Source organism: Neophocaena asiaeorientalis, unplaced genomic scaffold, assembly GCF_003031525.2.
Source record: "Neophocaena asiaeorientalis asiaeorientalis breed wild unplaced genomic scaffold, Neophocaena_asiaeorientalis_V1.1 scaffold55, whole genome shotgun sequence".
Classification (NCBI taxonomy): domain Eukaryota; kingdom Metazoa; phylum Chordata; class Mammalia; order Artiodactyla; family Phocoenidae; genus Neophocaena; species Neophocaena asiaeorientalis.
In genome coordinates this window covers 5,094,490-5,120,598 of record NW_020175684.1, presented here as the reverse complement: position 1 = coordinate 5,120,598, position 26,109 = coordinate 5,094,490, and positions in this window count along the sequence as shown.

Sequence of the window (26,109 nt, the reverse complement as noted above, 5' to 3'; positions counted from 1 at the left end):
AAAAAAAAAATATATATATATATATAATATATATATAAATATATATATATATAATATATATAAAGCAAAAATATCCTAAAGTTTATTGTGCTTGTCTAAATATGTTCTCTTTAATATTGTCCTCAATATACTACAAACTGTCTTGGATTACAAGAGTTTAACTGAAAATTTTGGTTAGTCAAGTGACTTTTCCAGTCACCCAACATCACAAAGCAAAATTATTTGCATAGAATCAAGCAGTAGCTAAGATGTGAATAAACTTAATGTTCTAATCTTTACATAGTCATTTCAGTAAAATATTTTCTGATTTTGAACTTCAGAATTAACATAATTTGTAACCTTGTACATTAGAAAATGGATGCACATAGTGCAAATTTATACATATACTTATGCAAAAAGCACATGTGTACAACATGTTGATACTCAAGAAAGTGCCATTTGTGCCAGTTCATTGACCAGGAATCACTTCTCCCATTATTAATCAATATGATTTCTGTTTTGTTTCAATACCGTGTTTATGAAAGACAATCCATACTGTGGTATTTGGCAGAATATATATTCACACTGTTTAGATTCCTACATGAAAAAGAAATTCACTTTTATTGAAATATGTTCAACAATCTCATATTCAATTACAGGTTTCTGCTTCCAACCAAGATGGAGTAACAGGACCTGATCCAGGCTCCCACTTGAAACAACCAAAACATGAGAAAAATAAACTGTAACGAGCAGTAAACATTAGGCAGTAAAGGACAGTGATCTCTGAGAGATGAGAAACAAACAAGATAAGCCTACAATTGACCCAGCTTACTTCCATAAGCGGGTTTCCTGACTGAAGTACAGGGAGGGAGGATCTAGGAATAACCCAGAAAACTGAGTTAAGGAGATTAAGCTGATAAACCATGGAGATTGAAGTGACTAGACTCTGTAAGAAAGAGTACCAGAGAGGAGAGTGTATCCTTGAGTTTTCAGCTGAGTACTGATCAGCTCATGAATTAGAGGAAGTCACCTTGGGCCTTTGAAAGAGCCATCTCAGCAGATTAGAAGCAATAGTGCCCAGATGTACACAGAGCTAGGAATACCACCAGCCAGAATGGAAAAACTCAAGTCACTGGGTCTTGGGTAAGGGCATAGAGAAAGATCTTACATAAGTAGTGGTAAATACTTAATACTAGTTTGGGCACAGACTGTACTCATCTAACAGACCTTAAAAGTAAAGTCCAGAAGAATAAAACTGTTTTAAAGTCAATTAACTGTATTTCAATTTCAAGAATATTTATAGAAATAACATATGACATACAACAAGGAAAATTTTTAAAGTATGTTACCCTGTAAAAAATTACTAGACATACAGAGAAGCAGGAGAATGTGTCATGTCCCATAATGGTGAGGAATATCAATCAACAGAAAGTGATGCAGAACTGACAGAAATATTAGGATTGGCAGACACTTGTAGCTGTTATTATAACAGCATTGCATATGCTCAAAAAGTTAGCAACATAGAAAATATTTTTTAAAAAAACATATAATTAAACTTCTAAAGATGATAACCACAAAACACCAAATGAAATTAATGACAGTTTAAGAATTGCAGCTAAAAAATAATTAAAATGAATAATGAATGAAAGAATAAATAAGCTACAAGGATATACTATACAGCACAGGGAATATAGCCAACATTTTATAATAACTATAATCTTTAAAAATTGTGAATAACTATGTTGTACACCTGAAACTTACATAGTATTATGAATCAACTATACCTCAATTTTAAAAAGGAACATGAAACAGAAGCATAAATTATCCAAAATGAAATATGGAGAAAAAAATTATTTAAAAATTAACAAAATATCAGTAAGCTGTAAGATAACTTCAAGTGGCCCCAAATAAATGAAATTAGAGTTCCTTAAACAAAAAGGACACAGAGTGATGGAGCAGGAAAAATAGTTGAAGAAATAATGGCAGATAATATTCCAAATTTGATGAAAACTACAAACCTTATGTTTCAAAAGCTCAAAGGACTCCAATTCCCCCAAAATGTGAAGAAAACTGCAGTAGGGAACATCACCAAGAAACTGTGTAAAGTAATGAAAAAGAGGAATTTTTAAAATCCAGAAAAGGAAAATAAAGGACTCATTATGCACAGAGGAACAAAGATGAAGATTACAGCAGATTTCTAATGAGAAAGAATACAAGACAGAAGACAGTGAAGTGACATTTCTAAAGTACTGAATGGAAGAAAACAATACCTGTCAATTTTAGCCCCAGAAAACATCTTAAAAAACAAACAAACAAACAAACAAAAAAACAAAGGCATTATCAAATACATAAAATAAGTCATCATCAACAGACTTGTGGCAGTAAAATAAATGTCAGAAATGCTTCAGACAAAAGAAAAATGATACCAGATGGGCATATGGATCAATATAATAAATAAATTTTGGTCCTGAAAATGGTAACTGCATGGTTATCAGCCGCTCTGTGGCATGTGAGATCTTCCCGGACTGGGGCACAAACCTGTGTCCCCTGCATCAGCAGGCGGACTCTCAACAGCTGTGCCACCAGGGAAGCCCCACATAAGATTTTTAATCATTATTTCAAACTCTTTAAACAAAAGTAGGAACAACGTAGAATGGAGTTTATAATATATTAAAAGTAAAAATTATGACAAAATACAATTTTCTTTTTTTTTATAGATCTTTATTGGAGTATAATTGCTTCACAATACTGTGTTAGTTTCTGTTGTACAATAAAGTGAATCAGCCATATGCATACATATATCCCCATATCCCCTCCCTCTTTTATTTTTTATTATTTTTATTTTTTAACATCTTTATTGGAGTATAATTGCTTTACAGTGGTGTGTTAGTTTCTGCTTTATAACAAAGAGAATCAGCTATACATATACACGTTTCCATATCTCTTCCCTTTTGCATCTCCCTCCCTCCCACACTCCCTATCCCACCCCTCTAGGTGGTCACAAACCACGGAGCTGATCTCCCTGTGCTATGCTACTGCTTCCCACTAGCTATCTATTTTACATTTGGTCGTGTACATATGTCGCTGCTACTCTCACTGCGCCCCAGCTTCCACCCCTACCACCATGTCCTCAAGTCCATTCTCTATGTCTATGTCTTTATTCCAGCCCTGCCATGAGGTTCATCAGTATCTTTCCTAAAAATTCCATATATATGTGTTAGCATACGGTATTTGTTTTTATCTTTCTGACTTACTTCACTCTGTATGACAGACTCTAGGTCCATCCACCTCACTACAAATAACTCAATTTTATTTATTTTTATGGCTGAGTAATATTCCATTGTATATATACGTCACATCTTCTTTATCCATTCATCTGTCGATGGGCATATACCCTGAGAGAACCATAACTCAAAAAGAGACATGTACTACAATGTTCACTGCAGCCCTATTTACAATAGCCAGGGCATGGAGGCAACAAAATACAATTTTCAGTAGGGGAAAAATGAAAGTATATTATTGTAAATTTCTTACACTATAATTGAAATGGTAAAACCATGAAATGTATCCTAGAAGGTAAAAAATGTATACTAGTAAAGAGAAAAGAAAATTAGAGGCAATATAATAAATATAGAATGGAAATTAGTGAAATATATATAAAGCAAAAAACAAAGTGATAAATCTAGCTGCTGGAAATATATTCAAAAGGAAAACAGAAAAATCTAGGATGAAAAATATCAGAATGCTTTATAGGAATGTTTAATTTAGCACTGTTAAATAAAGGAAACCAAATTAATGTCAGCCTAAGAAATGTATTGAATGTCTATTATTAAACTATTAAAAGGTGAGACAAAACAAGTAACTTATGTTACATTTTATTAAGTCTCAGGATTTTAAGTTTATAGGCGATTTTACATATCTTTTAGCAAATCTTTCATTACACACATAATGACATTGAAATTTGGCTTTTATTTCCAAATTCAGAGAGCACATGACTCTCTTAATTCAGATTAATCTTAGTATTGAATATAATAAATTAAGTAAAGTGCCTAGTGGACTGACAAGTATTAAATGCTTTATAAGAAATTATTGTGCTTGTCAGAATACATAATTACTGCTCATTCTCATAACAAGCTTGTTTCATGCAATTATGCAGTATATTGTCTTTTCAAGGAAGAACTAATAGAACAAATTTAAATACTGATAAATATAGATTCATATAATTCTAATAAATTTGAAATTAAATATACACATTTAGAAATTATACCACACACATATGCATACATATATATATATATACACATATATATGATAGTTTATTATTAATTTGAGATATCCAAATTCAAAACATAACTTTGAAAACAAAACCACCCATTTTAAAAAATATACCCAGTTACAAGATTAAAAAATTAGGAAGTATACCAAATAAATGTGATGCTAACATGGCCTGCTCTACAATTTTATGTTATACCATCACAGTTATCTTAATTAGATTTTGTAGTTTCCAGAAGGGTCGAAAAGCTTATTGTTCTGTATTTTCTTATTTTTTTGTAAGAATTATTAAGTTATAATTTACATACCATAAAACTCACTTCTTTTAAGTAAACAGATTGACAACTTTGAAAAATATATAGTCATATAACCATCACCACGACAGTATACAGGATATTTTCATCATTCTGAAGTTTGTTTATGATCTTCACCCATTCTCAGTCCCTGTAAACACTGATCTTTTGCTTTCTATAGGTTTTCCCTCTGACCCTGGTAACAAGGATATACCGCAGGATCCTGGACTCTTTCAGATGAAACTGAACATAAGTATACAACCCAGGAGTCAGAGAAACTGAGGGAAATCCAGGAGAAAGAGAACAAACACAGGCACAACTGCAGCTTCATGACAACAGGTTGACCCAGGAGATCAGAAATAGGTGAGTTTTGTAAAATGGTTACTACCTCCCCTTTGCCCTCCAACTCCCAGAGACAATCTCCCTTGTAGCCCACACTAACTGAAATATAAAAGGAAAGGGAATTCTGGGGGATGTAGTTTATTCTAGCCAAAAAGGCACATAGCAAGGTCTTCATAATGAAGATGACTTATACTTTGCTTTCTTGTGGATATAACTAAAAACTATTGCAAATCACTGATTAAAAATTAAATCAGTAAAAATATGATTAACTGCTCCACTTTTTCATTTGAGTTAGATTACATGCCTAGGTAAAAACTTGGAAATATTTACTTGATCTGAATATACTGACCTAATTTTAAGACTACATTACATAAAACAAGCAATTACTTAGGCCAATTAAGTGAAATAGTTTCATTATATTAGAAGTGGTTTTCTTGTTTGTTTTTTACATTATGGGTTTACTTAAGTTTATTAAATGTATATTGTTACACTGTTCATTGTTTCAAATTAGGAACTCATCTCTTCTCATAGACACCACTTTCCTTTCATTGTTTCTGTTGTGTTGTCCTAGATGAATGAGATTCTTTCCAGATATATGTCTCACTGTATACAGATTTTTCCAATCTAATATCAAGTGTAAAGGTATGTCATGTTCCTATAGTACTGTTTATTTCAAAACATGCAAAAATAGAAATAAATTGTCAGCTTTTGGCACTTATACCACTAGGGAACTATGGGAAGCTCTGTCAAAGTCTCTTAATATCAGTCTTTCAATTTTCTTCAGACTTTTAGGGTATAATTGAAATAGTTTTATTGTACCAGCTTCTAAAGGCTCTATGTTGGCTTCACTTTCTAAATTTAATTGAAACAAAATAAATATTTTGTCCTGCTTCAAAATATGCTATGTATTAGTTTTAATAAGGCATTCAATTCCATATTTTATAACTTATTATACAATAAAGATCCACCTTCTTATCAGAAGAAAACACACATATTTACATTGTTTGTGTGTGTGTATATATATTTAATTTGCCTATATGCAGTCTCTTGGACAGAACCTAAAATAATGAAAAAACCACTTTTAATTAACCACATTTTCTATTTAAATTATGTGCATACCTTGGCAATCTCATAGCGATTTATTCCTGGGATTTTATCACCCAAAACAGTATGAATATTATAGTTTAATTGATAATCCTTTACTGCAATAGATATCAATATAGTAAAGTCAAGGTTATATTTAACTATATAATTAGATAATTAATCCATGATATTATTTCAAGTTCATGGAGAGACATAAATGGCCAAATCTCTGAATTTGTAAACCCTGTATCCATACTGGAATTGATGTAGAGACATATTCTCAACTCAATTTTTGTCTTTTAATAAATGCAAACATGCACTGGAGGGGTGACCTAAGGTACATAAGTACACTGTGGACATTTTAAATTTGTGAGTTAAGTACGTTATTTCTAACTTGACAGCTAATAGGAAACTAATGTTGGATGAGGGATATTACATCAAGGAATGCTACGTGAATGAGACCTTACAGCCTCCTATATATTTAGTTATCTTGAAGAACATTTTCTCAAGGGAATTCTATATCTTGCCCACTAAAATATTGATACAATTGTCCCATGGCAGAGAAAAAAGTCATAAAAATGGAAATTACCTAAAATTGAACATACATATAATGGGTTTTTCTAGTTTGGGATATATCTAATTTCTTCAATAGAAGAGAGCAAAACTTCACAGTGTTAAAACTAAAATTAAAAAAAAAAGGCAACAATGTTTATGCTTTTCATGATAAACTTAGATTGTCTTGAAAGGTCTCTTTGTTATGTTGCTAGTAGCAAGTTTTTATACCAATTGCTACACAATCTAACTCCGACTCTCAAGGGGAAGTGAGGAAAAACATTCACCTTGACTTTGATCTGTTTCTCATCAGATTCAACTACAGGAAATGTCAGACCTAAAATTGTTGAAGGTTTGCCGTATGCTTCAGAGAAGAACCTTTTTTCTTCTGCACTATATAGTTCAGCTTGTAATACCAGGAAATGTAGGTTTCAGGAGACTAAACAGTTTGAAGGGAGCGGGGAAAACAAAATATTCCTCTGGGCTTTCTCTCTCTATTTCTGGCTGTATTTTGTGTATTTATTTTCACAGAAATCCCAATATCAAGTCTCAAGCAATACTTAATTTGGCAAAGACAGTCCAATAAGCTCCCCACTCCCATTTCTGATTAAATCTCAGAGAATATTAATGCCACTTTCAAGTTTCCCTTAGCCAGTTTTGTGCCATCTCTGTGACTAGCAGCTGAACTTTCCTGCTATTTCACTAATTGAACCAGAGTCTTTAAAATCTTAAAATATAATATCTTTCCAATGCTCCCATCCATCACAGCTTAGTATTTTAGCTATTACTGCAAAGAATATCATTCAAATAGTCCATACTAAATTTAGATGATTCTTCCAAGAGAATCAGAAAATTATGGCTACTGGAATCAAAAGGAACAAAACATATTTTTTTCATCTCTTTTTTATGTGTTTGATTAGTCAGAATACAGGGCTATATGGTCATTCTACCCTGAAGATAATTTCTGGAGGGGCATATAATCCCTTCTCAGGCATTTGGAATCTTATAAAATGATACATTTTCACATAGTCCTTTGGAAATGTCACTCAATCCATTATATCACCCTCTTCAATCAGATATGCATACTCAAGTGCTCCTTTGGTAAGATAATGTATGTCTAATTTAGTCATTGCTGATTTCTGAGTAATATCAATATGTTCTTACAAGTTCCACGTAACATAGCAAATAGCAATATATCCCATCTAAAATGTTTAAGTGTAGAAACTGTATGCAAATAAATGAGATACTGATTCAGGATTTGACACTTTCAAACTAAATATATTTGCCCAGTTTTATACTGATAGAATGGTTTAGAGACTTTTAATAGCTTCAACTTATTTCTTTAACCAGTTATTAGCCTATACAGAAAAACAAAAAGGGGGGAGGGGGGAGTTGCTGTTTCGTAGGTTTACACCTTTCACATTCTAGTCCATTCTGCTCATTTAAGACTTTAACTGCCTCCCTGATAAAACATGAGACTGACTCCATATGACAAAGTTAATTTACATCACAGACAATAAAAGCATAGAAACATGTAGCATCCTAGCCACTGCTTTTTCCACTGTACAATACTAATATTAAAGCTCATTGTTTTAGACTATAAATCACTGATTTTGAGCAATATTTTACTGAGGAAGAAATGAAAAATTAAGACATGCTATTACTTTCTTAAAGTTAAAAATAAAAATAAGCTAAAATATTATCAGATACTGTACTCTACAAAATTTTTAAAGTAGCCAAATATTATACTGGAATACCACAAAGCATCTGAAATATATGTGTTAATGAGTTCAAACTCTAACTCTCTTTTTAGCAAGAAGTAAAGTTTCCTGGGGCTATTTGGGTAAATTAATCTGCAAAAACTGTTGTGAATTTACATTTTGATATGCATTCCAAAGTATTCCAAGATTGTGAATCTGTTTAAGGTGATGTTTAGTTCACATCCGTGAAATGATTTTTTTAAACATAACTAATTTAAGTTGATGCATTATTCATTCTAGAGGTTGCATTGACTCAGAAATGTGACCAGCTGAAAGAAAGTAAATCTAGCTTTAATCACATATTGAGGCAAGGACAAAATTGAACAGATCTTAATTGTTTTGGCTCACAAAAATACTGATGCTATTTTCAATTTTTCTTTCTGGAAATAATTACAACACCCAGTATGGATTCGTTTTGAGACTTTATAAGCCAATCCCACTGGTATTGTACATTTTCATATGTTTTATTTACTATCTGGGAAAAAGAAATCGGAGCAATTTTCTGCTAAATAACACAGGCTGGTCATTAACAGAAAGCCAAAAATGTAATGTGCTTCTGGAAAAAATGACATTACTAATGAATGACATACAAAGCCAAAGTGTCTATAATAGCAAACATACGTGGAACAAATGTCTTTTATCTTGGTAGATATTCTCTGGACTAAGTAACTAAGAATTATCTTTATTCACCATCAATGTTCCAGTACATAAAGATGAATGCTTTACAGAGAAAAAGCTGGAAAGTAAAAATGAACATTTAAAAATACACAGGTGATATGAATTCTGATTCAAGTTCTTCCTCTAATGAGCTGTGTTAACTTAGAAAATTTACTGAATATTTCTGATTCACATTTCATCAATTTTTAAATTAAAATTTTGACAATGTAAAAGAATTTAATAAAATAAAATAGAATTATGACCACATAATTCATAAACCAAAGCAGTTTTATTACTTTATACCAAGTTATAGTAACCTTCCAAAATGTCATGGAAATTCCTTGCTTTTTCATATATAATTTGCTATTATTATGACTCAATGTTTGAAACTTGGGAGTTATCTCAATATAATGAAACACTATTTTGTATTTAAACAAAGAGGGTCTTAAAAGTATCTAATCAAATTCTATAACCTTAAAAGTGAAACTATAAATTTTAATTGTTTAATTCTTAATTTGAGGGAAATCTTTTTTTTAGCACTGTTGATGCTTGAGGATGATAAAGAAGGTTGTACCCAGAGTAAGCTTCTTTGGTGATTATCGGTGAAAAGTTCATTTGATTGCTGTAATTTTGCTGATAATTGAACATCTTACTTCTTTACTGAAACTAAAGAATTTATAGTCATTGCATGGTGAAAACACTATTGCTTATCCAATACCTGCCCTGAGAACCAGACATCTAGAAAATACAGTGACTACTTTTGAGGGGTTTAAGTGGAAAGCTTTATTATTTTTATTAGTATGCTGTATGCTACAGATTCAAATTTATATTTATACCTGGGAATGCACACTTCCCAGGTATAAATTAAATCTCAGAATCACTCAAATTCCCTCTTTTAATACTTAATTTTCTTAATTAATTCTTAAATAGACCAAGGACATATTTTGATAGGGCATGTGTTTTAGTTGACATGAATATATCATTTATAGCTTACAAAATCTAGTATTTGCACTGTTCTTTTGTATTTTTATGTCCTTTCCAAATTATCTATAACAAACATGTTTATTCTGGTGATCAGAAAGGAAAAAGGAAAAAAGAGTAAAACTTCCATATAGATATAGTTGTAGATATACATATAAATATAGATGGTCATATTCCAAAAAAGAGAACAGATACATGAATAAAAGGACTAATAGTGAAAAACTGCGTTAATATACATGTATTCAATTTGCCTAAGAATATATACAGTTAAGAATATAATGGCAAAAGTATGACATTTTCATCTCAGGCACTCAGCTAGTGCATACTTTGCATTATCCTTTGCTTTTACTAAGACATATCTTTGATTAAGACAGCATTTGCTTTTCAACTTGGCTCTGTGGCTCAAAAGCCTTGCTATCATTGCTACCTTAACATTCATCTGCAAATCTCATCTGACAGTTTATAAGTGAAATGATGGATATAGTTGAGCTTAAAACAATGACAAATTAATGGCATCTAGAAAATCTGCCATAAGTTTAATATATGTATCAAGTGGTTGAGGGAAATGATTGCAATATTGATTATGTTATGGACAGCACTACTTTTCAAAATCCAAAGTGAGCACTATAATTTTAAGGATAGTTCATATGCATTAAATGCATTTATATATAGACATATTTGTGTATATACATATATACATACATGTGAATCCATTACGTAGAAATATATAATAACTACTAAGGACCTACTGTATAACACAGGGAACTCTACTCGGTACTCTGTAATGACCTATATAGGAAAACAATCTAAAAAAGAGTGGATATATGGGATATATGCATATGCATAACTGATTCACATTGCTGTACAGCAGAAACTGATACACCATTGTAAATCAGCTATACTTCAATATTTTTTAAATAAATATATAGAAATATATATTTATACTATTCATGATATATGTAATATATTTATTTACATATAATGGATTTACATTTGTGATTTCATTTAATCCTCACTGAGAGCAAGAGATGAGCAACCAATTAGGATAAAATAACTAATCCAAAATAGGAATGGTTTAACAAATGCCTATAAATGATAAAGACTCCATGATTCCTGTCCTAGATTGAAATATTCTTTCAGAAGAAATAAACACAATTATATGGAATCAATTTTACAAAAAAAACAAAATAAAAAACAAACAAAAAAACACACATAATTCGGCCTAGAATGCATCCGTGGGCACAAGGCCTGCCTCTAGTGTGCCACTCGGCTCCACGAGACGGTGCATGTGGTCTGCCAAGAGGCGGCCCAAGTGGCCCTCAGCAGCCACAGTCTCAAATCCAGGCGGTCCGCCCCTTTCCCCTGGCTTTGCCCACCCCAGTGGTAATTGTAACAACTAAAACAACATCATTTGTCAAACAAACAAACAAACAAACAAACACAAATACAGATTTCTAACAAATGGATTTCTAGTCTGCTCTTGAGAGTTGTTCCCATAATGTCCTCAAACCTTAGAGTTTAGGTTTGAGATGACCACTCAAGAGGTTTATTTTTGTCATTATGTTTTTGTTGTTACTAGAATACTGTTGTTGCATAGTACAGGGAGATCAGCTCGGTGCTTTGTGACCACCTAGAGGGGTGGAATGGGGAGGGTGGGAGGGAGACACAAGAGGGAGGGGATATGGGGATATATGTATATGTATAGCAGATTCACTTTGTATTACAGCAGAAACTCACGCACCATTGTAAAGCAATTATACTCTGGTAAAGACGTTTAAAAAGAAAAAGAATACTGCTGTCGTTGTTACAAAAAGCATAAAAAGAACAACTGAGGTCTTCCCTGGTGGCGCAGTGGTTGAGAGGCCGATGCAGGGGGCACGGGTTCGTGCCCCGGTCCGGCAAGATCCCACATGCCGCACAGAGGTTGGGCCCGTGAGCCATGGCCGCTGAGCCTGCGCATCCGGAGCCTGTGCTCCACAATGGGAGAGGCCACACAGTGAGAGGCCTGCGTACGGAAAAAAAAAAAAAAAAAAAAAAAAAAGAACAACTGATAAACACTACACAAATCTAATGTTTATGAATAACGGCCATGGCATTTGAAGTCTCTGAATTTTCTACAATAAGATACTTAATATATAATAATAAATTACTCCTACTGCAGCCTATATTAAGAAAATTGTATTATTTTATCTTTATGACAACACTGGTTCTTTTTTCAAGTATAATAAAAATGTGGGGCTTTAAAATGTAACTAGAGTATTATGTAATGAAAAACTGAGATTCAGATCAATATAGTCTCAGTCCCAATCCAAGCTCTTAATCTTTGTACCTAAGTTTGTCATCTATGTAGGGAATATTTTAAGATGAGTAGAACACATGTGATTCAGAGTCAAAATGTTGATTTTAAATCATTGATTAAATATTTACGTGGATTAATCCAATAGGTATATAAACTGAAAATTAAGGGCTCAGTATTGAGGTCATTTATGAAGTCATAATTTGGAGAATTAATAAAATAAATTCCAGATGAAAAATAATTATGCAAGAGGAATTTTCATGGTACTAAATTCATGTGAGAGGGAGTTATGTCATGTGCTCTGCCTATATTTTATTTTCACATTCATATCCTACCATATTAAGTGGTTATTCTAATAGAGATGAAAATATTTCAGTTCTGATATTAGCAAAAATATTTCAAAGATAAAGAGCAAAATAATGTAGTAAAATTAGATTAAAAGATTTGCACTTAAAATCTCAAAGATTAACCAGCCTACCTTTTCTGCATTCTCCCATGAATCTGTGAAGACAAGAAACTGTAAAGACATTAAGAAAAAAATACATCATTTCTCTGAAAACCTTGTTCCTCTAGATTTAGTCCAGTTTCTGAGAGGTCATGTGATGATTCAATCACATTGAAAGGCTCATGATCATGTATAGTTGTCAAAAAGATCAGAGACCTCTCATGTGATCTTCCTTCCCCTACTGACCTGAGTCATACCACTACAAAACGTGAAAAAAGACTAAGCCATAGTGAAAATACCCTGATAACATTGCTCCATTAGAAAATACAACATGAGGAAATCACTTTTCCCAGAATTCTCTAGAACAGAAAACACTGAGTTGCTCACTTCAGTGAGAAATAAGCACTTCTCATCATCAGTCATTTCATTAAAAAATAATACATCTAGACTGGGCAAAAATTAAGATTTCTTAAGGTGACTAATTAATGCCAAAATAGTAAGACCTTCAAGTAATAAAAAGACTTACTTTGAGAATCTATTCATTACACTAATATTCTTTCTCGAAAACTGCAATAATACTTTGTTTGCTTTAATTATATTATCGCATATTTATGATTTCTATAATAAAATAAGAATTACAATAGGAAGTAACTTTTTAGAAATCATAATGTCTCAAACATTGTTGGTGATTACACAAATTGTTTCTCTTATTTGTAATTTATGAATTACAATTCACAATCACATATAAAAGATGATATTAGTGAATGATAATGTTCATCCTTTCAAGTTCAGTCCAGGAAACTCATGAATAAAGAACTCATTTATTTTTCACAAATAACACTTTATATCATTATAATTTCAATATAGAACTTCCAAGATAGTCATATCTGAGAATAGTTGGGCTCTATTCAAATTAAAAGAGCAAATTTTGGAAATTTCAAATCTGTATATATAAAGCCAGGAAGAATAAGCAAAGCAATTCAAGTACTAAAGCATTCCTGCTTTGAATTACTCAGAATAAAGGCAGTAATGGATCTATTCCATGGATATATAAAATATAATTGGTTTATAATTTATTTTATTGGAATTTAAACAAAAATTTACTAATTACCATTTGAACAGAAAGTCACTTATTGTCTTCTACCTTGAGTAATTACACATTAGTCCTTACTTGTTTTATTCATGAGAATAATGACTTCAGTGACCCTAAGCTTGGTGAAGAAATATTTTACTTATAAATATTTTTATAGATGATAAAAGAGAAGCAGAGGGCTATACCACCTCTCCTCAAGTAAAATGGAAACACTCTTCTTTATGCTTATATTGTGGATGATTTTCCTCTATTTCTAGGAGCCAAGCACCACAAATGTATGTGAGAATAGTGTATTCTTCTATGTGAAATAACATGCACATATCCATGCAATAAGATTTGGAAAAATTATGGAAAAATAGAAATAGAAAAATACTGTTACTTTCTTACTTAAATCCACAGTATGTTATTTTTCCCAATGAAAGCTGTAACATTCTTTTTAATGTGTTATTATTACAAGAAACCTGTTACCTAGTAGCTATAATAAAGTATATGGTGGGCACAATATATTGCTTTCTGCAACTTCAAATTTTTTTAGTTCACATATCCATGTCAAACTCTTAATGGTGCCTATAAATGTGGCTAATAAATTATGTTTGAGCCAGAGAAAATTACACCTTGACTTTTGAAAATGTGGTCATTATGATTTTCAGTAGTTAAAATTGTAGTAGAGAACTGTTTTTATTAAATGAAACAGAGATAATACATAATGTTGTTACATAATGTTTTACTCTTTTTATTGAAATATATATGTACACGAGAATTTAAAGGACCTATCAAAAATAATTATCATCTGTTGCTCTTTTTAGATTAAAAAAAAATGCTGCACCTGGAATTGTCTGAATTCTCTTTTGTAAAATATCTTACAAATGTAACTACTCTGCAGAGTTTACAACTTTGTATTTACTTGCAAAATAAATTATGTTTATTTTGAAAACTCCATAGAATTCAGCTCTGTGGAACTACATAATATTAGTTGCAAATTATAATTTATTAAAGGACATAGACTAAAGGTATTACCTTTAACAAAGAGGTTATTTAAAACTATCAGAAATGTTGGGGATAATAATATAATTCCAATGCCAATTTTTATTTTAGAGATTGACTTACTTTGGGTTTTACTTGTAAGCAAATACTGCCAAAGATTTATACAATGTCTTAAGATTTTAATGTGTTTTGTTCTTTCCTTAATTCACAATCTTGATTAATGTGAAGTAAAGCAAATAATAAGGCTAACAAATAAAAAGGAAATAGGAAATAGGAAAAAATAATGTAATAACTTTCTGCATTTAATGCAGCACATTAAAGATGAGCTTAGCAACCAAGAATTTTTACTAATTCTTTTCACTGTCAACTTAGATATATTTGGCAGTGTGTACACAGCAGCTGCTAGTGACCAAATTAATGAATGAAAATATGAATATACTTTTAACTCCTGATTTCTATTTGTTAAATACCAAGACTGTTTTTTTTTTATTTAAAACATTTTTTAATTTAATTTTATTTCTTTTATTGTACAGCAGGTCCTTATTAGTCATCAATTTTATACATATCAGTGTATACATGTCAATCAAAATCATCCCACCACACCCACACCCACACTACTTCTCCCTCTTGGTTTCCATATGTTTCTTCTCTACTCTGTGTCTCAATGTCTGCTCTGCAAACCAGTTCATCTGTACCATTATTCTAAGTTTCATATATATGCGTTAATATATGATATTTGTTTTTCTCTTTCTGACTTACTACACTCTGAATGACAGTCTCTAGATCCATCCCTGTCTCAAAAAATGACCCAATATTGTTCCTTTATTTGGCTGAGTAATATTCCATTGTATATATGTACCACATCTTCTTTATCCACTCATCTGTCAATGGGCATTTAGGTTGCTCCATGACCTGGCTATTGTAAATGAACATTGGAGTGCATGTGTCATTTTGAATTATGGTTTTCTCTGGGTATATACCCAGTAGGGGGATTGCTGGATCATATGGTATTTCTATTTTTCATTTTTTAAGGAACCTCCATACTGTTCTCCATAGTGGCTGTATCAATTTGCATTCCCACTAACAGTGCAAGAGGGTCCCTTTTTCTCCACAGCCTCTCCAGCATTTGTTGTTTGTAGATTTTCTGATGATGACCATTCTAACTGGTGTGAGGTGACACCTCATTGTAGTTTTGATTTGCATTTCTCTAACAATTAGTGATGCTGAGCAGCTTTTCATGTGCTTCTTGACCATGTGTATGTCTTCTTTGGAAAAATGTATATTTAGGTCTTCTGCCCATTTTTTGATTAGGTTGTTTCTTTTCTGAATATTGAGCTGCATGAGCTGTTTATATATTTCGGAGATTAATCCTTTGTCATTTGCAAATATTTTCTACCATTCTGAGGGTTGTCTTTTCATCTTGTTATGGTTTCCTTTGCTGTGCAAAAGCTTTTAAGTTTCATTAGGTCCCATTTGTTTATTTTTGTTTTTCTTTCTGTTACTCTAGGAGGTGGATCAAAAAAGATCTTGATGTGATTTATGTCAAAAAGTGTTCTTCCTATGTTTTCCTCTAAGAGTTTTGTAGTGTCCAATCTTACATTTAGGTCTCTAATACATTTTCAGTTTATTTTTGTGTATGGTGTTTAAGGAGTGTTCTAATTTCATTCTTTGACATGTAGCTGTCCAGTTTTCCCAGCACCACTTATTGAAGAAACTGTCTTTTCTCCATTGCATATCCTTGTCTCCTTTGTCATAGATTAGTTAACCAAAAGTGTGTGTGTTTATCTCTGGGCTCTCTATCTTATTCCATTAATCTATGTTTCTGTTTTTGTGCCAGTACCATATTGTCTTGATTACTGTAGCTTTGTAGTATAGTCTGAAGTCAGGGAGTCTGATTCCTCCAGCTCCACTTTTTTCCCTCAAGACTGCTTTGGCTAATCGAGGTCTTTTGTGTCTCCATACAAATTTTAAGATTGTTTGTTCTAGTTCTGTAAAATATGACATTGGTAATTTAATAGGGATTGCATTGAATCTGTAGATTGCTTTGGGTAGTATAGTCATTTTCACAATGTTGATTCTTCCAATCCAATAACATGGTATATCTCTCCATCTGTTGGTGTCATTTTTAATTTCCTTCATCAGTGTCTTATAGTTTTCTGCATACATGTCTTTTGTCTCCCTAGGTAGGTTTGTTCCTAGGTATTTCATTCTTTTTGTTTCAGTGGTAAATGTGAGTGTTTCCTTAATTTCTCTTTCAGATTTTTCATCATTATTGTATAGGAATGCAAGATTTCTGTGCATTAATTTTGTATCGTGCAAGTTTACCAAATTCATTGATTAGCTCTAGTAGTTTTCTGGTGTCATCTTTAGGATTCTCTATGTATAGTATCATGTCATCTGCAAACAATGACAGTTTTACTTCTTCCTTTCCAATTAGTATTCCTTTTATTTATTTTTCTTCTCTGATTGCCATGGCTACAACTTACAAAACTATTCTGAATAATAGTGGTGAGAGTGGATATCCTTTTCTTGTTCCTGATATTAATGGAACTGGTTTCAGTTTTCCACCATTGAGAAAGATGTTTGTGGTGGGTTTGTCATATATGGCTTTTATTATGTTGAGGTAGGTTATCTCTATGCCCACTTTCTGGAGACTTTTTATCATAACTGGGTGTTGAACGTTGTCAAAAGCTTTTTCTGCATCTATTGAGATGATCATGTGGTTTTTATTCTTCAGTTTGTTAATATGGTATATCACATTGATTGATTTAAGTATATTGAAGAATCCTTGCATCCCTGGGATAAATCCCACGTTATCACGGTGTATGATCCTTTCAATGTGTTGTTGGATTTTGTTTGCCAGTATATTGTTGAGGAATTTTGCATCTATATTCATCAGTGATACTGGCCTGTAATTTTCTTTTATTGTTGTATCTTTGTCTGGTTTTGGTATCAGGGTGATTGTGGCCTCATAGAATGAGTTTGGGAGTGTTCCTTCCTCTGCAATTTTTTGGAAGAGTTTGAGAAGAATGGGTGTTATCTCTCCTCTAAATGTTTGATAGAATTCAACTGTGAAGCCCTCTGGTCCTGGACTTTTGTTTGTTGGAAGATTTGTAATCACAGTTTCAATTTCATTACTTGTGATTGGTCTGTTCATACTTTCTATTTCTTCCTGGTTCAGTCTTGGTAGGTCATACCTTTCTCAGAATTTGTCTATTTCTTCCAGCTTGTCCATTTTAAAGGCATAGAGTTGCTTGTAGTAGTCTCTTAAGATGTTTTGTATTTCTGTGGTGTCTGATGTACCTTCCCCTTTTTCATTTCTAATTTTATTGCTTTGAGTCCTCTCCCTCTTTTTCTTTCTTTCTTTCTTTATATATTTATTTATTTATTTTATTTTGCAGTATGCGGGCCTCTCACTGTTGTGGCCTCAACTGTTGGAGAGCACAGGCTCCGTATGCACAGGCTCAGTGGCCATGGCTCACGGGCCTAGTGGCTCCACAGCATGTGGGATCTTCCCGGACCGGGACACAAACTCATGTCCCCTGCATCGGCAGTCAGACTCTCAACCACTGCACCACCAAGGAAGCACTCCCTCTTTTTCATGATGAGTCTGGCTAATGGTTTATCAGTTTTCTTTATCTTCTCAAAGAACCAGCTTTTGGTTTTATTGATCTCTGCTATTGTTTTCTTTGTTTCTATTTCATTTATTTCTGCTCTGATATTTATGATATCTTTCCTTCTGCTAACTTTGGGTTTTGTTTGTTCTTCTTTCTCTAGTTGCTTTAGATGTAAGGTTAGATTGTTTATTTGAGATTTTTCTTGTTTCTTGAGGTAGGCTTATATAGCTATAAACTTCCCTCTTAGAATTGCTTTTGCTGCATCCCATACGATTTGCATTGTCATGTTTTCATTGCCATTTTTCTCAAAGTATTTTTGATTTCCTTTCTGATTTCTTCAGTGATCTCTTGGTTATTTAGTAACATATTGTTTAGCCTCTATGTGTTTGTATTTTTTTTTTCCTGTGATTCATTTCTAATCTCATAGCATTGTGGTCAGAAAAGGTGCTTGATATGATTTCATTTTTTTAAATTTACTGAGGGTTGATTTGTGACCCAAGATGTGATTTATGCTGCAGAATGTTCCATGTGCACTTGAGAACAAAGTGTAATCTGTTGTTTTTGGATGGAATGTCCTATAAATATCAATTAAATCTATCTGGTCTATTGTGTCATTTAAAGCTTCTGTTTTCTTATTCATTGTCATTTTGGATGATCTGTCCATTGGTGAAAGTGAGGTGTTAAAGTGCTCCACTATTATTGTGTTACTGTCGATTTCCTCTTTTATAGCTGTTAGCAGTTGCCTTACGTATTGAGGTGTTCCTATGTTGGGTGTATATATATTTATAATTGTTATATCTTCTTCTTGGATTGATCCCTTGATCATTATGTAGTGTCCTTCCTTATCTCTTGTAACAGTCTTTATTTTAAAGTCTATTTTATCTGATATAAGTATTGCTACTCCAGCTTTATTTTGATTTCCGTTTGCATGGAATATCTTTTTCCATCCCCTCACTTTCAGTCTGTATGTGTCCCTAGGTCTGAAGTGGGTCTCTTGTAGACAGCATATATATGGATCTTGTTTGTGTATCCATTCTGCAAGCCTGTGTGTTTTGGTTGGAGCACTTAATCCATTCACATTTAAGATAATTATCAATATGTATGTTCCTGTGACCATTTTCTTAATTGTTTTGGGTTTGTTTTTGTAGGTCCTTTCCTTCTCTTGTGTTTCCCACTTAGAGAATTTCCTTTAGCATTTCTTGTAGAGCTGGTTTGGTGGTGCTGAATTCTCTTAACTTTTGCTTGTCTGTAAAGCTTTTGATTTCTCCATAAAATCTGAATTAGATCTAATGGAGAAATCAAAAGATTTCACGCAAGGCAGAATAATCTTGGTTGTAGGCTAGATCCATGCTGGGTAGAGTAATCTTGGTTGTAGGTTCTTCCCTTTCATCACTTTAAGTATATCATGCCACTCCTTTCTGGTTTGGAGAGTTTCTGCTGAGAAATCAGCTGTTAACTTTATGGGAGTTCCCTTGTACGTTATTTGTTGTTTTTCCCTTGCTGCTTTCAATAATTTTTCTTTGTCTTTAATTTTTGCCAGTTTGATTATTATGTGTCTCAACATCTTTCTCCTTGGGTTTATCCTGTATGGGACTCTCTGCACTTCCTGGACTTGGGTGCCTATTTCATTTCCCATGTTACGGAAGTTTTCAACTATAATCTCTTCAAATATTTTCTCTGGTCCTTTCTCTCTCTTTTCTCCTGCTGGGACCCCTATAATGTGAATGTTGTTGCATTTAATGCTGTCCCAGAGGTCTCTTAGGCTGTCTTCATTTCTTTTCATTCTTTATTTTCTTTATTCTGTTCTGCAGCAGTGAATTCCACCATTCTGTCTTCCAGGTCACTTATCCGTTCTTCTGCCTCAGTTATTCTGCTATTGATTCTTTCTAGTGTTGTTTTCATTTCAGTTATTGTATTATTCATCTCTGTTTGTTTGTTCTTTAATTATTCTAGGTCTTTGTTAAACATTTCTTGCATCTTCTGGATCTTTGCCTCCATTTATTTTCTGAAGACGTGGATCATCTTCACTATCATTATTCTGAATTCTTTTTGTGGAAGGTTGTGTATCTCCACTTCATTTAGTTGTTTTTCTGAGGTTTTACCTTGTTCCTTCATCTGGTCCATAGCCCTCTGCCTTTTCATCTTGTCCACCTTTCTGTGAATGTAATTTATTTTCCACAGGCTGCAGGATTGTAGCTCTTCTTGCTTCTTCTGTGTGCCCTCTGGTGGATGAGGCTATCAAAAAGGCTTGTGCAAGTGTCCTGATGAGAGGGATTGGTGGCCGGCAAAGCTGACTGTTGCTCTAGTGGGCAGAGATCAGTAAAACTTTAATCTGCTTGATTGCTGATGGGTGGAGTTGTGTTCCCTCCTTGTTTGTAGTTTGGCCTGAGGCAACCCAACACTGGAGCCTATCTGGGCTCTTTGGTGAGGCTAATGGAGGACTCTGGGAGGGGTCATGCCAAGAAATACTTCCCAGAACTTCTGCTGCCAGTGTCCTTGTACCCACAGTGAGCCATAGGCACCCTCCACCTCACAAGAGACCCTCCAACACTAGCAGGTAGGTCTGGTTCAGTCTCCTCTAGGGTCACTGCTCCTTCTCCTGGGTCCCAATGCACATATAATTTTGTTTCTGTCCTCCAAGAGTGGAGTCTCTGTTTCCCTGAAGTCCTGTTGAAGTCCTGCAGTCAAATCTCACTAGCCCTCAGAGTCTGATTCTCTAGGAGTTCCTCCTCCCATTGCCAGACCCTCAGGTTGGAAACTTGACGTGGGACTCAGAACCTTCACTCCAGTGGGTGGACTTCAGTGGTATAAGTGTTCTCCAGTCTGTGAATCATGCACCCAGCAGTTATGGGATTTTATTCTACTGTCATTGTGCCCCTCCTACCATCTCATTGTAGCTTCTCCTTTGTCTTTGGCTGTGGGGTACATTTTTTAGTGAGTTCCAGTGTCTTCCTGTCAATGATTGTCCAGCCACTAGTTGTGATTCTGGTGTTCTCGCAAGAGGGAGTCCAAAGGACTTTTTTATATGGGCATGATAAAGTCAAGTTATTTATAAAAATATTTAATAGCATAAAGAGTTCTAAATATAGACAAAAATTGTTTTGTTTTGCTTTAAGAGATAATTTTTGAACAAGAAAAGATACTTAGTGTAGTGGTGGCCAATATTTTCTGTGTGAAAACAAAAGCAGTTTTCCAAAAATATTTTGATATAGGTAGCTTCAAAGATTTAAATTAACTTCTTAGAGTTTGCAAAGAATTAGGGTTAAAAGACACAGATCAAAAGTAAGATATACTTTATTAGAATCTACTTTATTTTCCTTTCTAGACTAATTAAGAAGAGAAAGGAGGATATATATTTGGCATTTTAAAATTCAAACTAAATTTAAAAATGAATAATTTTATTTTTGAACAAGATTTTCATAGTTTTATTAACATTTCTATTTGTTTCAAGTTCTATGTAAAAAATATTTTTTTGGTTTTACAAAAACTTATATATATATATATATATATATATATATAGTAAAATACATAAACACTCACCTTTAAATTATATTTTGAATATTTTCTCTTTTCTGCTTTATATAATTATTTATGTTGCTTAAATAAAAACAAAAAAATATGAATTAAAGGATCCATTATTTGACAATGTTATTTATGTACATACATTAATTTCTTAAAATATTGATAATAATATGTGTAACTAGAAAAACTTATGTAGGGTAAGATATTCAATGTTAGATGCCCAGCTTAGGTAATAATGACTATGAGTATTCATAAGGAACCTACTATGGGTTAGGAACTTCTCTAAAGCTCTTAAATTCTTTACAGGTACATACAATATATTTTCTCATTTTACAGATGGATAAATTTAGTAACAGATGGATAAAGTCAATTACCCAGCATCACACAGTTAAAAAATGCAGGAACCTTGGTCTCTATATGTTCCTGGCACAACCATTCATTATTCAGCTGACTTTCATCAAATTGCAAATCGTCATTCTTTATTAGTCATCAGACAGACTTCAAATTCTTCTCAGAGTGTAAAGAGCTGGAAAGAGGGCTTCACTAGTGGCTCAGTGGTTGAGAGTCCGCCTGCCGATGCAGGGAACACGGGTTCGTGTCCCGGTCCAGGAAGATCCCGTGGAACGTCTGGACCCATGAGCCATGGCCGCTGGGCCTGTACGTCCGGAACCTGTGCTCCACAATAGGGGAGGTCACAGTGGTGAGAGGCCCACGTATTGAAAAAAAAAAAAAAAAAGAGCTGGAAAGAATGTTGCTCCTATCCACACAAAGACAGAGTCTGGATGGACAGACTGCAAATTCATGACTTTTCTTGACCGTGTTCTTGACCATGACATTTCTTGACAAAAGGAAGTTACTGGGGAAAAAAGAGACTCAATATATAGGGGAAGATAAGTACTTACAAAGATGCTGTTGGCTTATGTGGGGAACACACAATAGTACATAGTTAATATAATTTAGTGAGGAGTTTTGTGGGGAGGATGAATTAATAGGAGATAAATGTATACTGACAAAAAAGCATATAAGTCCTATGGAATACTGATATTGGAGGAGTCTATATAAATTATAGCATTTTTTTCTTAATGAATTCTACCATGTCCTAACAAAAAAGATTGACAAGTGCCCTAAGAAATCATCACTTGTGGTTCAAACATAGGGGAGGGGAGGAACAACAACTGTGTGAGAGGTACGTTAGCTACAATTAGATTCTTTATTTCACTACTCTGTGGATTAGAAGGCTTAATCTGTAGAGAAAGAACAGCAAATACTGTTGAAATTATGATGCTGGTGAAAAGCCATTTAAATTGAGGGAAGGGAATCAGGGAAACTCATACATACACAAACACACACACACACACACACACACACACACACACCATACCCCAGAGAAGGGGCAGGACTATATTCTGGGCTCAGCACTATAGTCACTGGAGGTGCAGAAACACTGAGAAAGCCATACCTACAAGACCCAAGAGCATGGTTCCTGCCCAACATGGAAGTTTAATCACAGCAACAACAAAAATAAATCACTTTTATACTACTCCCCTTACTGGCAGAGTAACTGGCATCAAATAACAATTTTTAATAGCAAAATATTTCTGGGAAATGTATATGTATGAGAAAGAGGTCCACTCATAGACACAGCATAAGAGAAACAATCTAAAACTTAGGTTGGTGCAGACATTGAAAAATACCTGGAAAAACCAGCTTCCACCTAAACACAAGATTACAGCAAGAGAAATATTTCTCAACAGAAGGTCATTTTACCCTACTCCAGGGCATGTTTAGCAATATCTGCAGACAATTTTTTAATGACTTTCATCTAACATCTAGAAGCCAGCACTGCTTCTAAACATCCTACAATGTTCAGGAAATCTCCCCATAAAACAATATATCTAATAAAAAATGTAAATGGTGCCAAAGTTGAGAAACTCTGAAATAGAATAATTTTAAGTCTGGTGCAGTGAAGGGAACCATAGCAACAACAAACTTTAAACCCAGTGCAACTTCGAATAGTTTAACCCAAACTCCCACGGTAAAATTTTAGCATTTACATCCACTGTCCATCTGCACTGATAGTTTTACTCTTTTACACAGCATGTCTGACTTTCAACAGAAACAGATTACAACACACAAAAAGGCAAGAAAAAAATATTGCCAAGAGCAAAAACAATCAGCAGAAACCGACTCAGATATTCATTCAGAATTTTGTATAACTCCAATCCATTTGTGACTCTCCTTACCATCCTCTCTTTCATATATATTGAAAGCAATAGACACTTACATTTTCTACACAGTATTATGCTTTACATTTTGCATTATAATTCCAAATTAATCTTTTTGGTTATTTTTTGAATAATTATCTTTGGGCCATGATAAGGATTGTATCAACTCATCACTGGTACTTTCTCATAGAAAATAACAGAATAGAATGGAGCAGATGAAAACTCCTCTTTCTTCTTTTTCCAGAACAGTACAATTCTCTTGGATAGAAGGAAAATATGTTAATGACCATGAAAATTTTTAAATGAAGTCCAATAAGTATTACATTCATTTAAGATGGCAATTACAAACCAACGAATTAGTATGCTATGCCATTTTCCATTCATCTGCTTACATACAAAGTATTAGTGACTAAATTTTATTTAGACTTTAGGCTGTCTCTTAGTCCATTTGGGCTGTTGTAACAAAATATCACAGACTGAGTAGGTTATAAACAACAGAAATTTCTTCCTCATAGTTCCGAAAGCTGGGCAGTCCAGGATTATGTCACCAGCAGATTCAATGTTTGGAAAAGGGCCATTTTCTGATTTCAGACAGTACCTTCTTACTGTGTACTCACTTGGTAGAAGGGGTTGAGTGCTCCCTGTGGGGTTTCTTTTATAAGGCACTAATCCCATTCCTGAGGGCTCCACGTCCATGACCTAAGCACCTCTCAAAGGCTCCATCTCCTAATAAGTCTTTGGGATTTGTATTTCAGCATATGAATTTTGGGGAGACACAAATATTTAGACTATTATCAGTGTGAATGCTGAATTTATTTTTTCTATGAAAATAATGGATCTGGAAATAAGTATAAAGACAATTCCATGTTTATTTGGCTTTGATTTAGTACGTTTGAAAAGCTAATACTTACAAAATAATGACAATAGTTAGAATGCTTGTCATGTTTAAGAAAGGAATTGTAAATGGCTCCCACCGAGATCATCTCATGGACTTGTACACACATTGTCCTTCATACCATCAGGTTTATTACTGGCCTTGCTCTGAAAGTTATGGTGGCATATTTTTAAAGACAAATCTTTCATGAGTTAGAATGACAAAACAATTTTAAAAATGTAGAGATAAAAAGGCTTCATAAAAAGATATGGAGTTTTTGCACAGAAAACCATTTTTTAAAATAAGCATAACTATTAGATATATTTAAACATTTGTTTACTGATGTATAGACAAAATTATTTTAAATGAGTAAATTTCCTGTTCAAAGAAGTCAGAGAAATTCATAGTTAAAACTAAGATTAATTAAACAAGCAAACAAACAAACAATCAAAAATGATTGACATTGAGGGAAAAACTCAAATTCCACAAACATTTGTTTACTATTTGCAAGAAGTTTTGTTTATCATCCAACTTATATTTAATTCTTTCTGTGTTCTGATTTTACTCTGTAGAAGTCGATCCCCCCTACCAGAAAAATAAACTGTATTTGACCAAAAGAGGGCAGTGTGACTTTATGCTTGTACGGGAAAGAGTAAAAACAAGTCCACATACATTTTGAAGTTGTGAACTTCAAAGGATGTAAATATAGTATTGATAAAAGCAATAAAATTATGCTGCTTGATTCAAGTATTTGTTTACACTGGACATTATTTTTACTTATTGTGTTAACATCAAGTAAGGTTTTTAAATATACAACTTAGAAAACTCATTTGACACAATGGTCAAAGGCCAATTACTAAGCTAATCAGATGAATTTTCAAAGTAAAATCTAGTAAATATAATTAAGGATTTATTTTTTCATATTAGGGGGTGCTTGTAACATAATTTCTTTAAGTGAACATGTGAAAACTGGAACAATTTAGGAATTCCTTAATTTATTACTTAATTTGAACTCTATATATCAGCATTTAGAAGTAACTTATAGTTTCATAATTATACTTAATACTTTCAGATGATAGAAGATAGGAAGCTATTTTATTTATGAAAATAATATCATCCTTTCTTGAAAGGTCT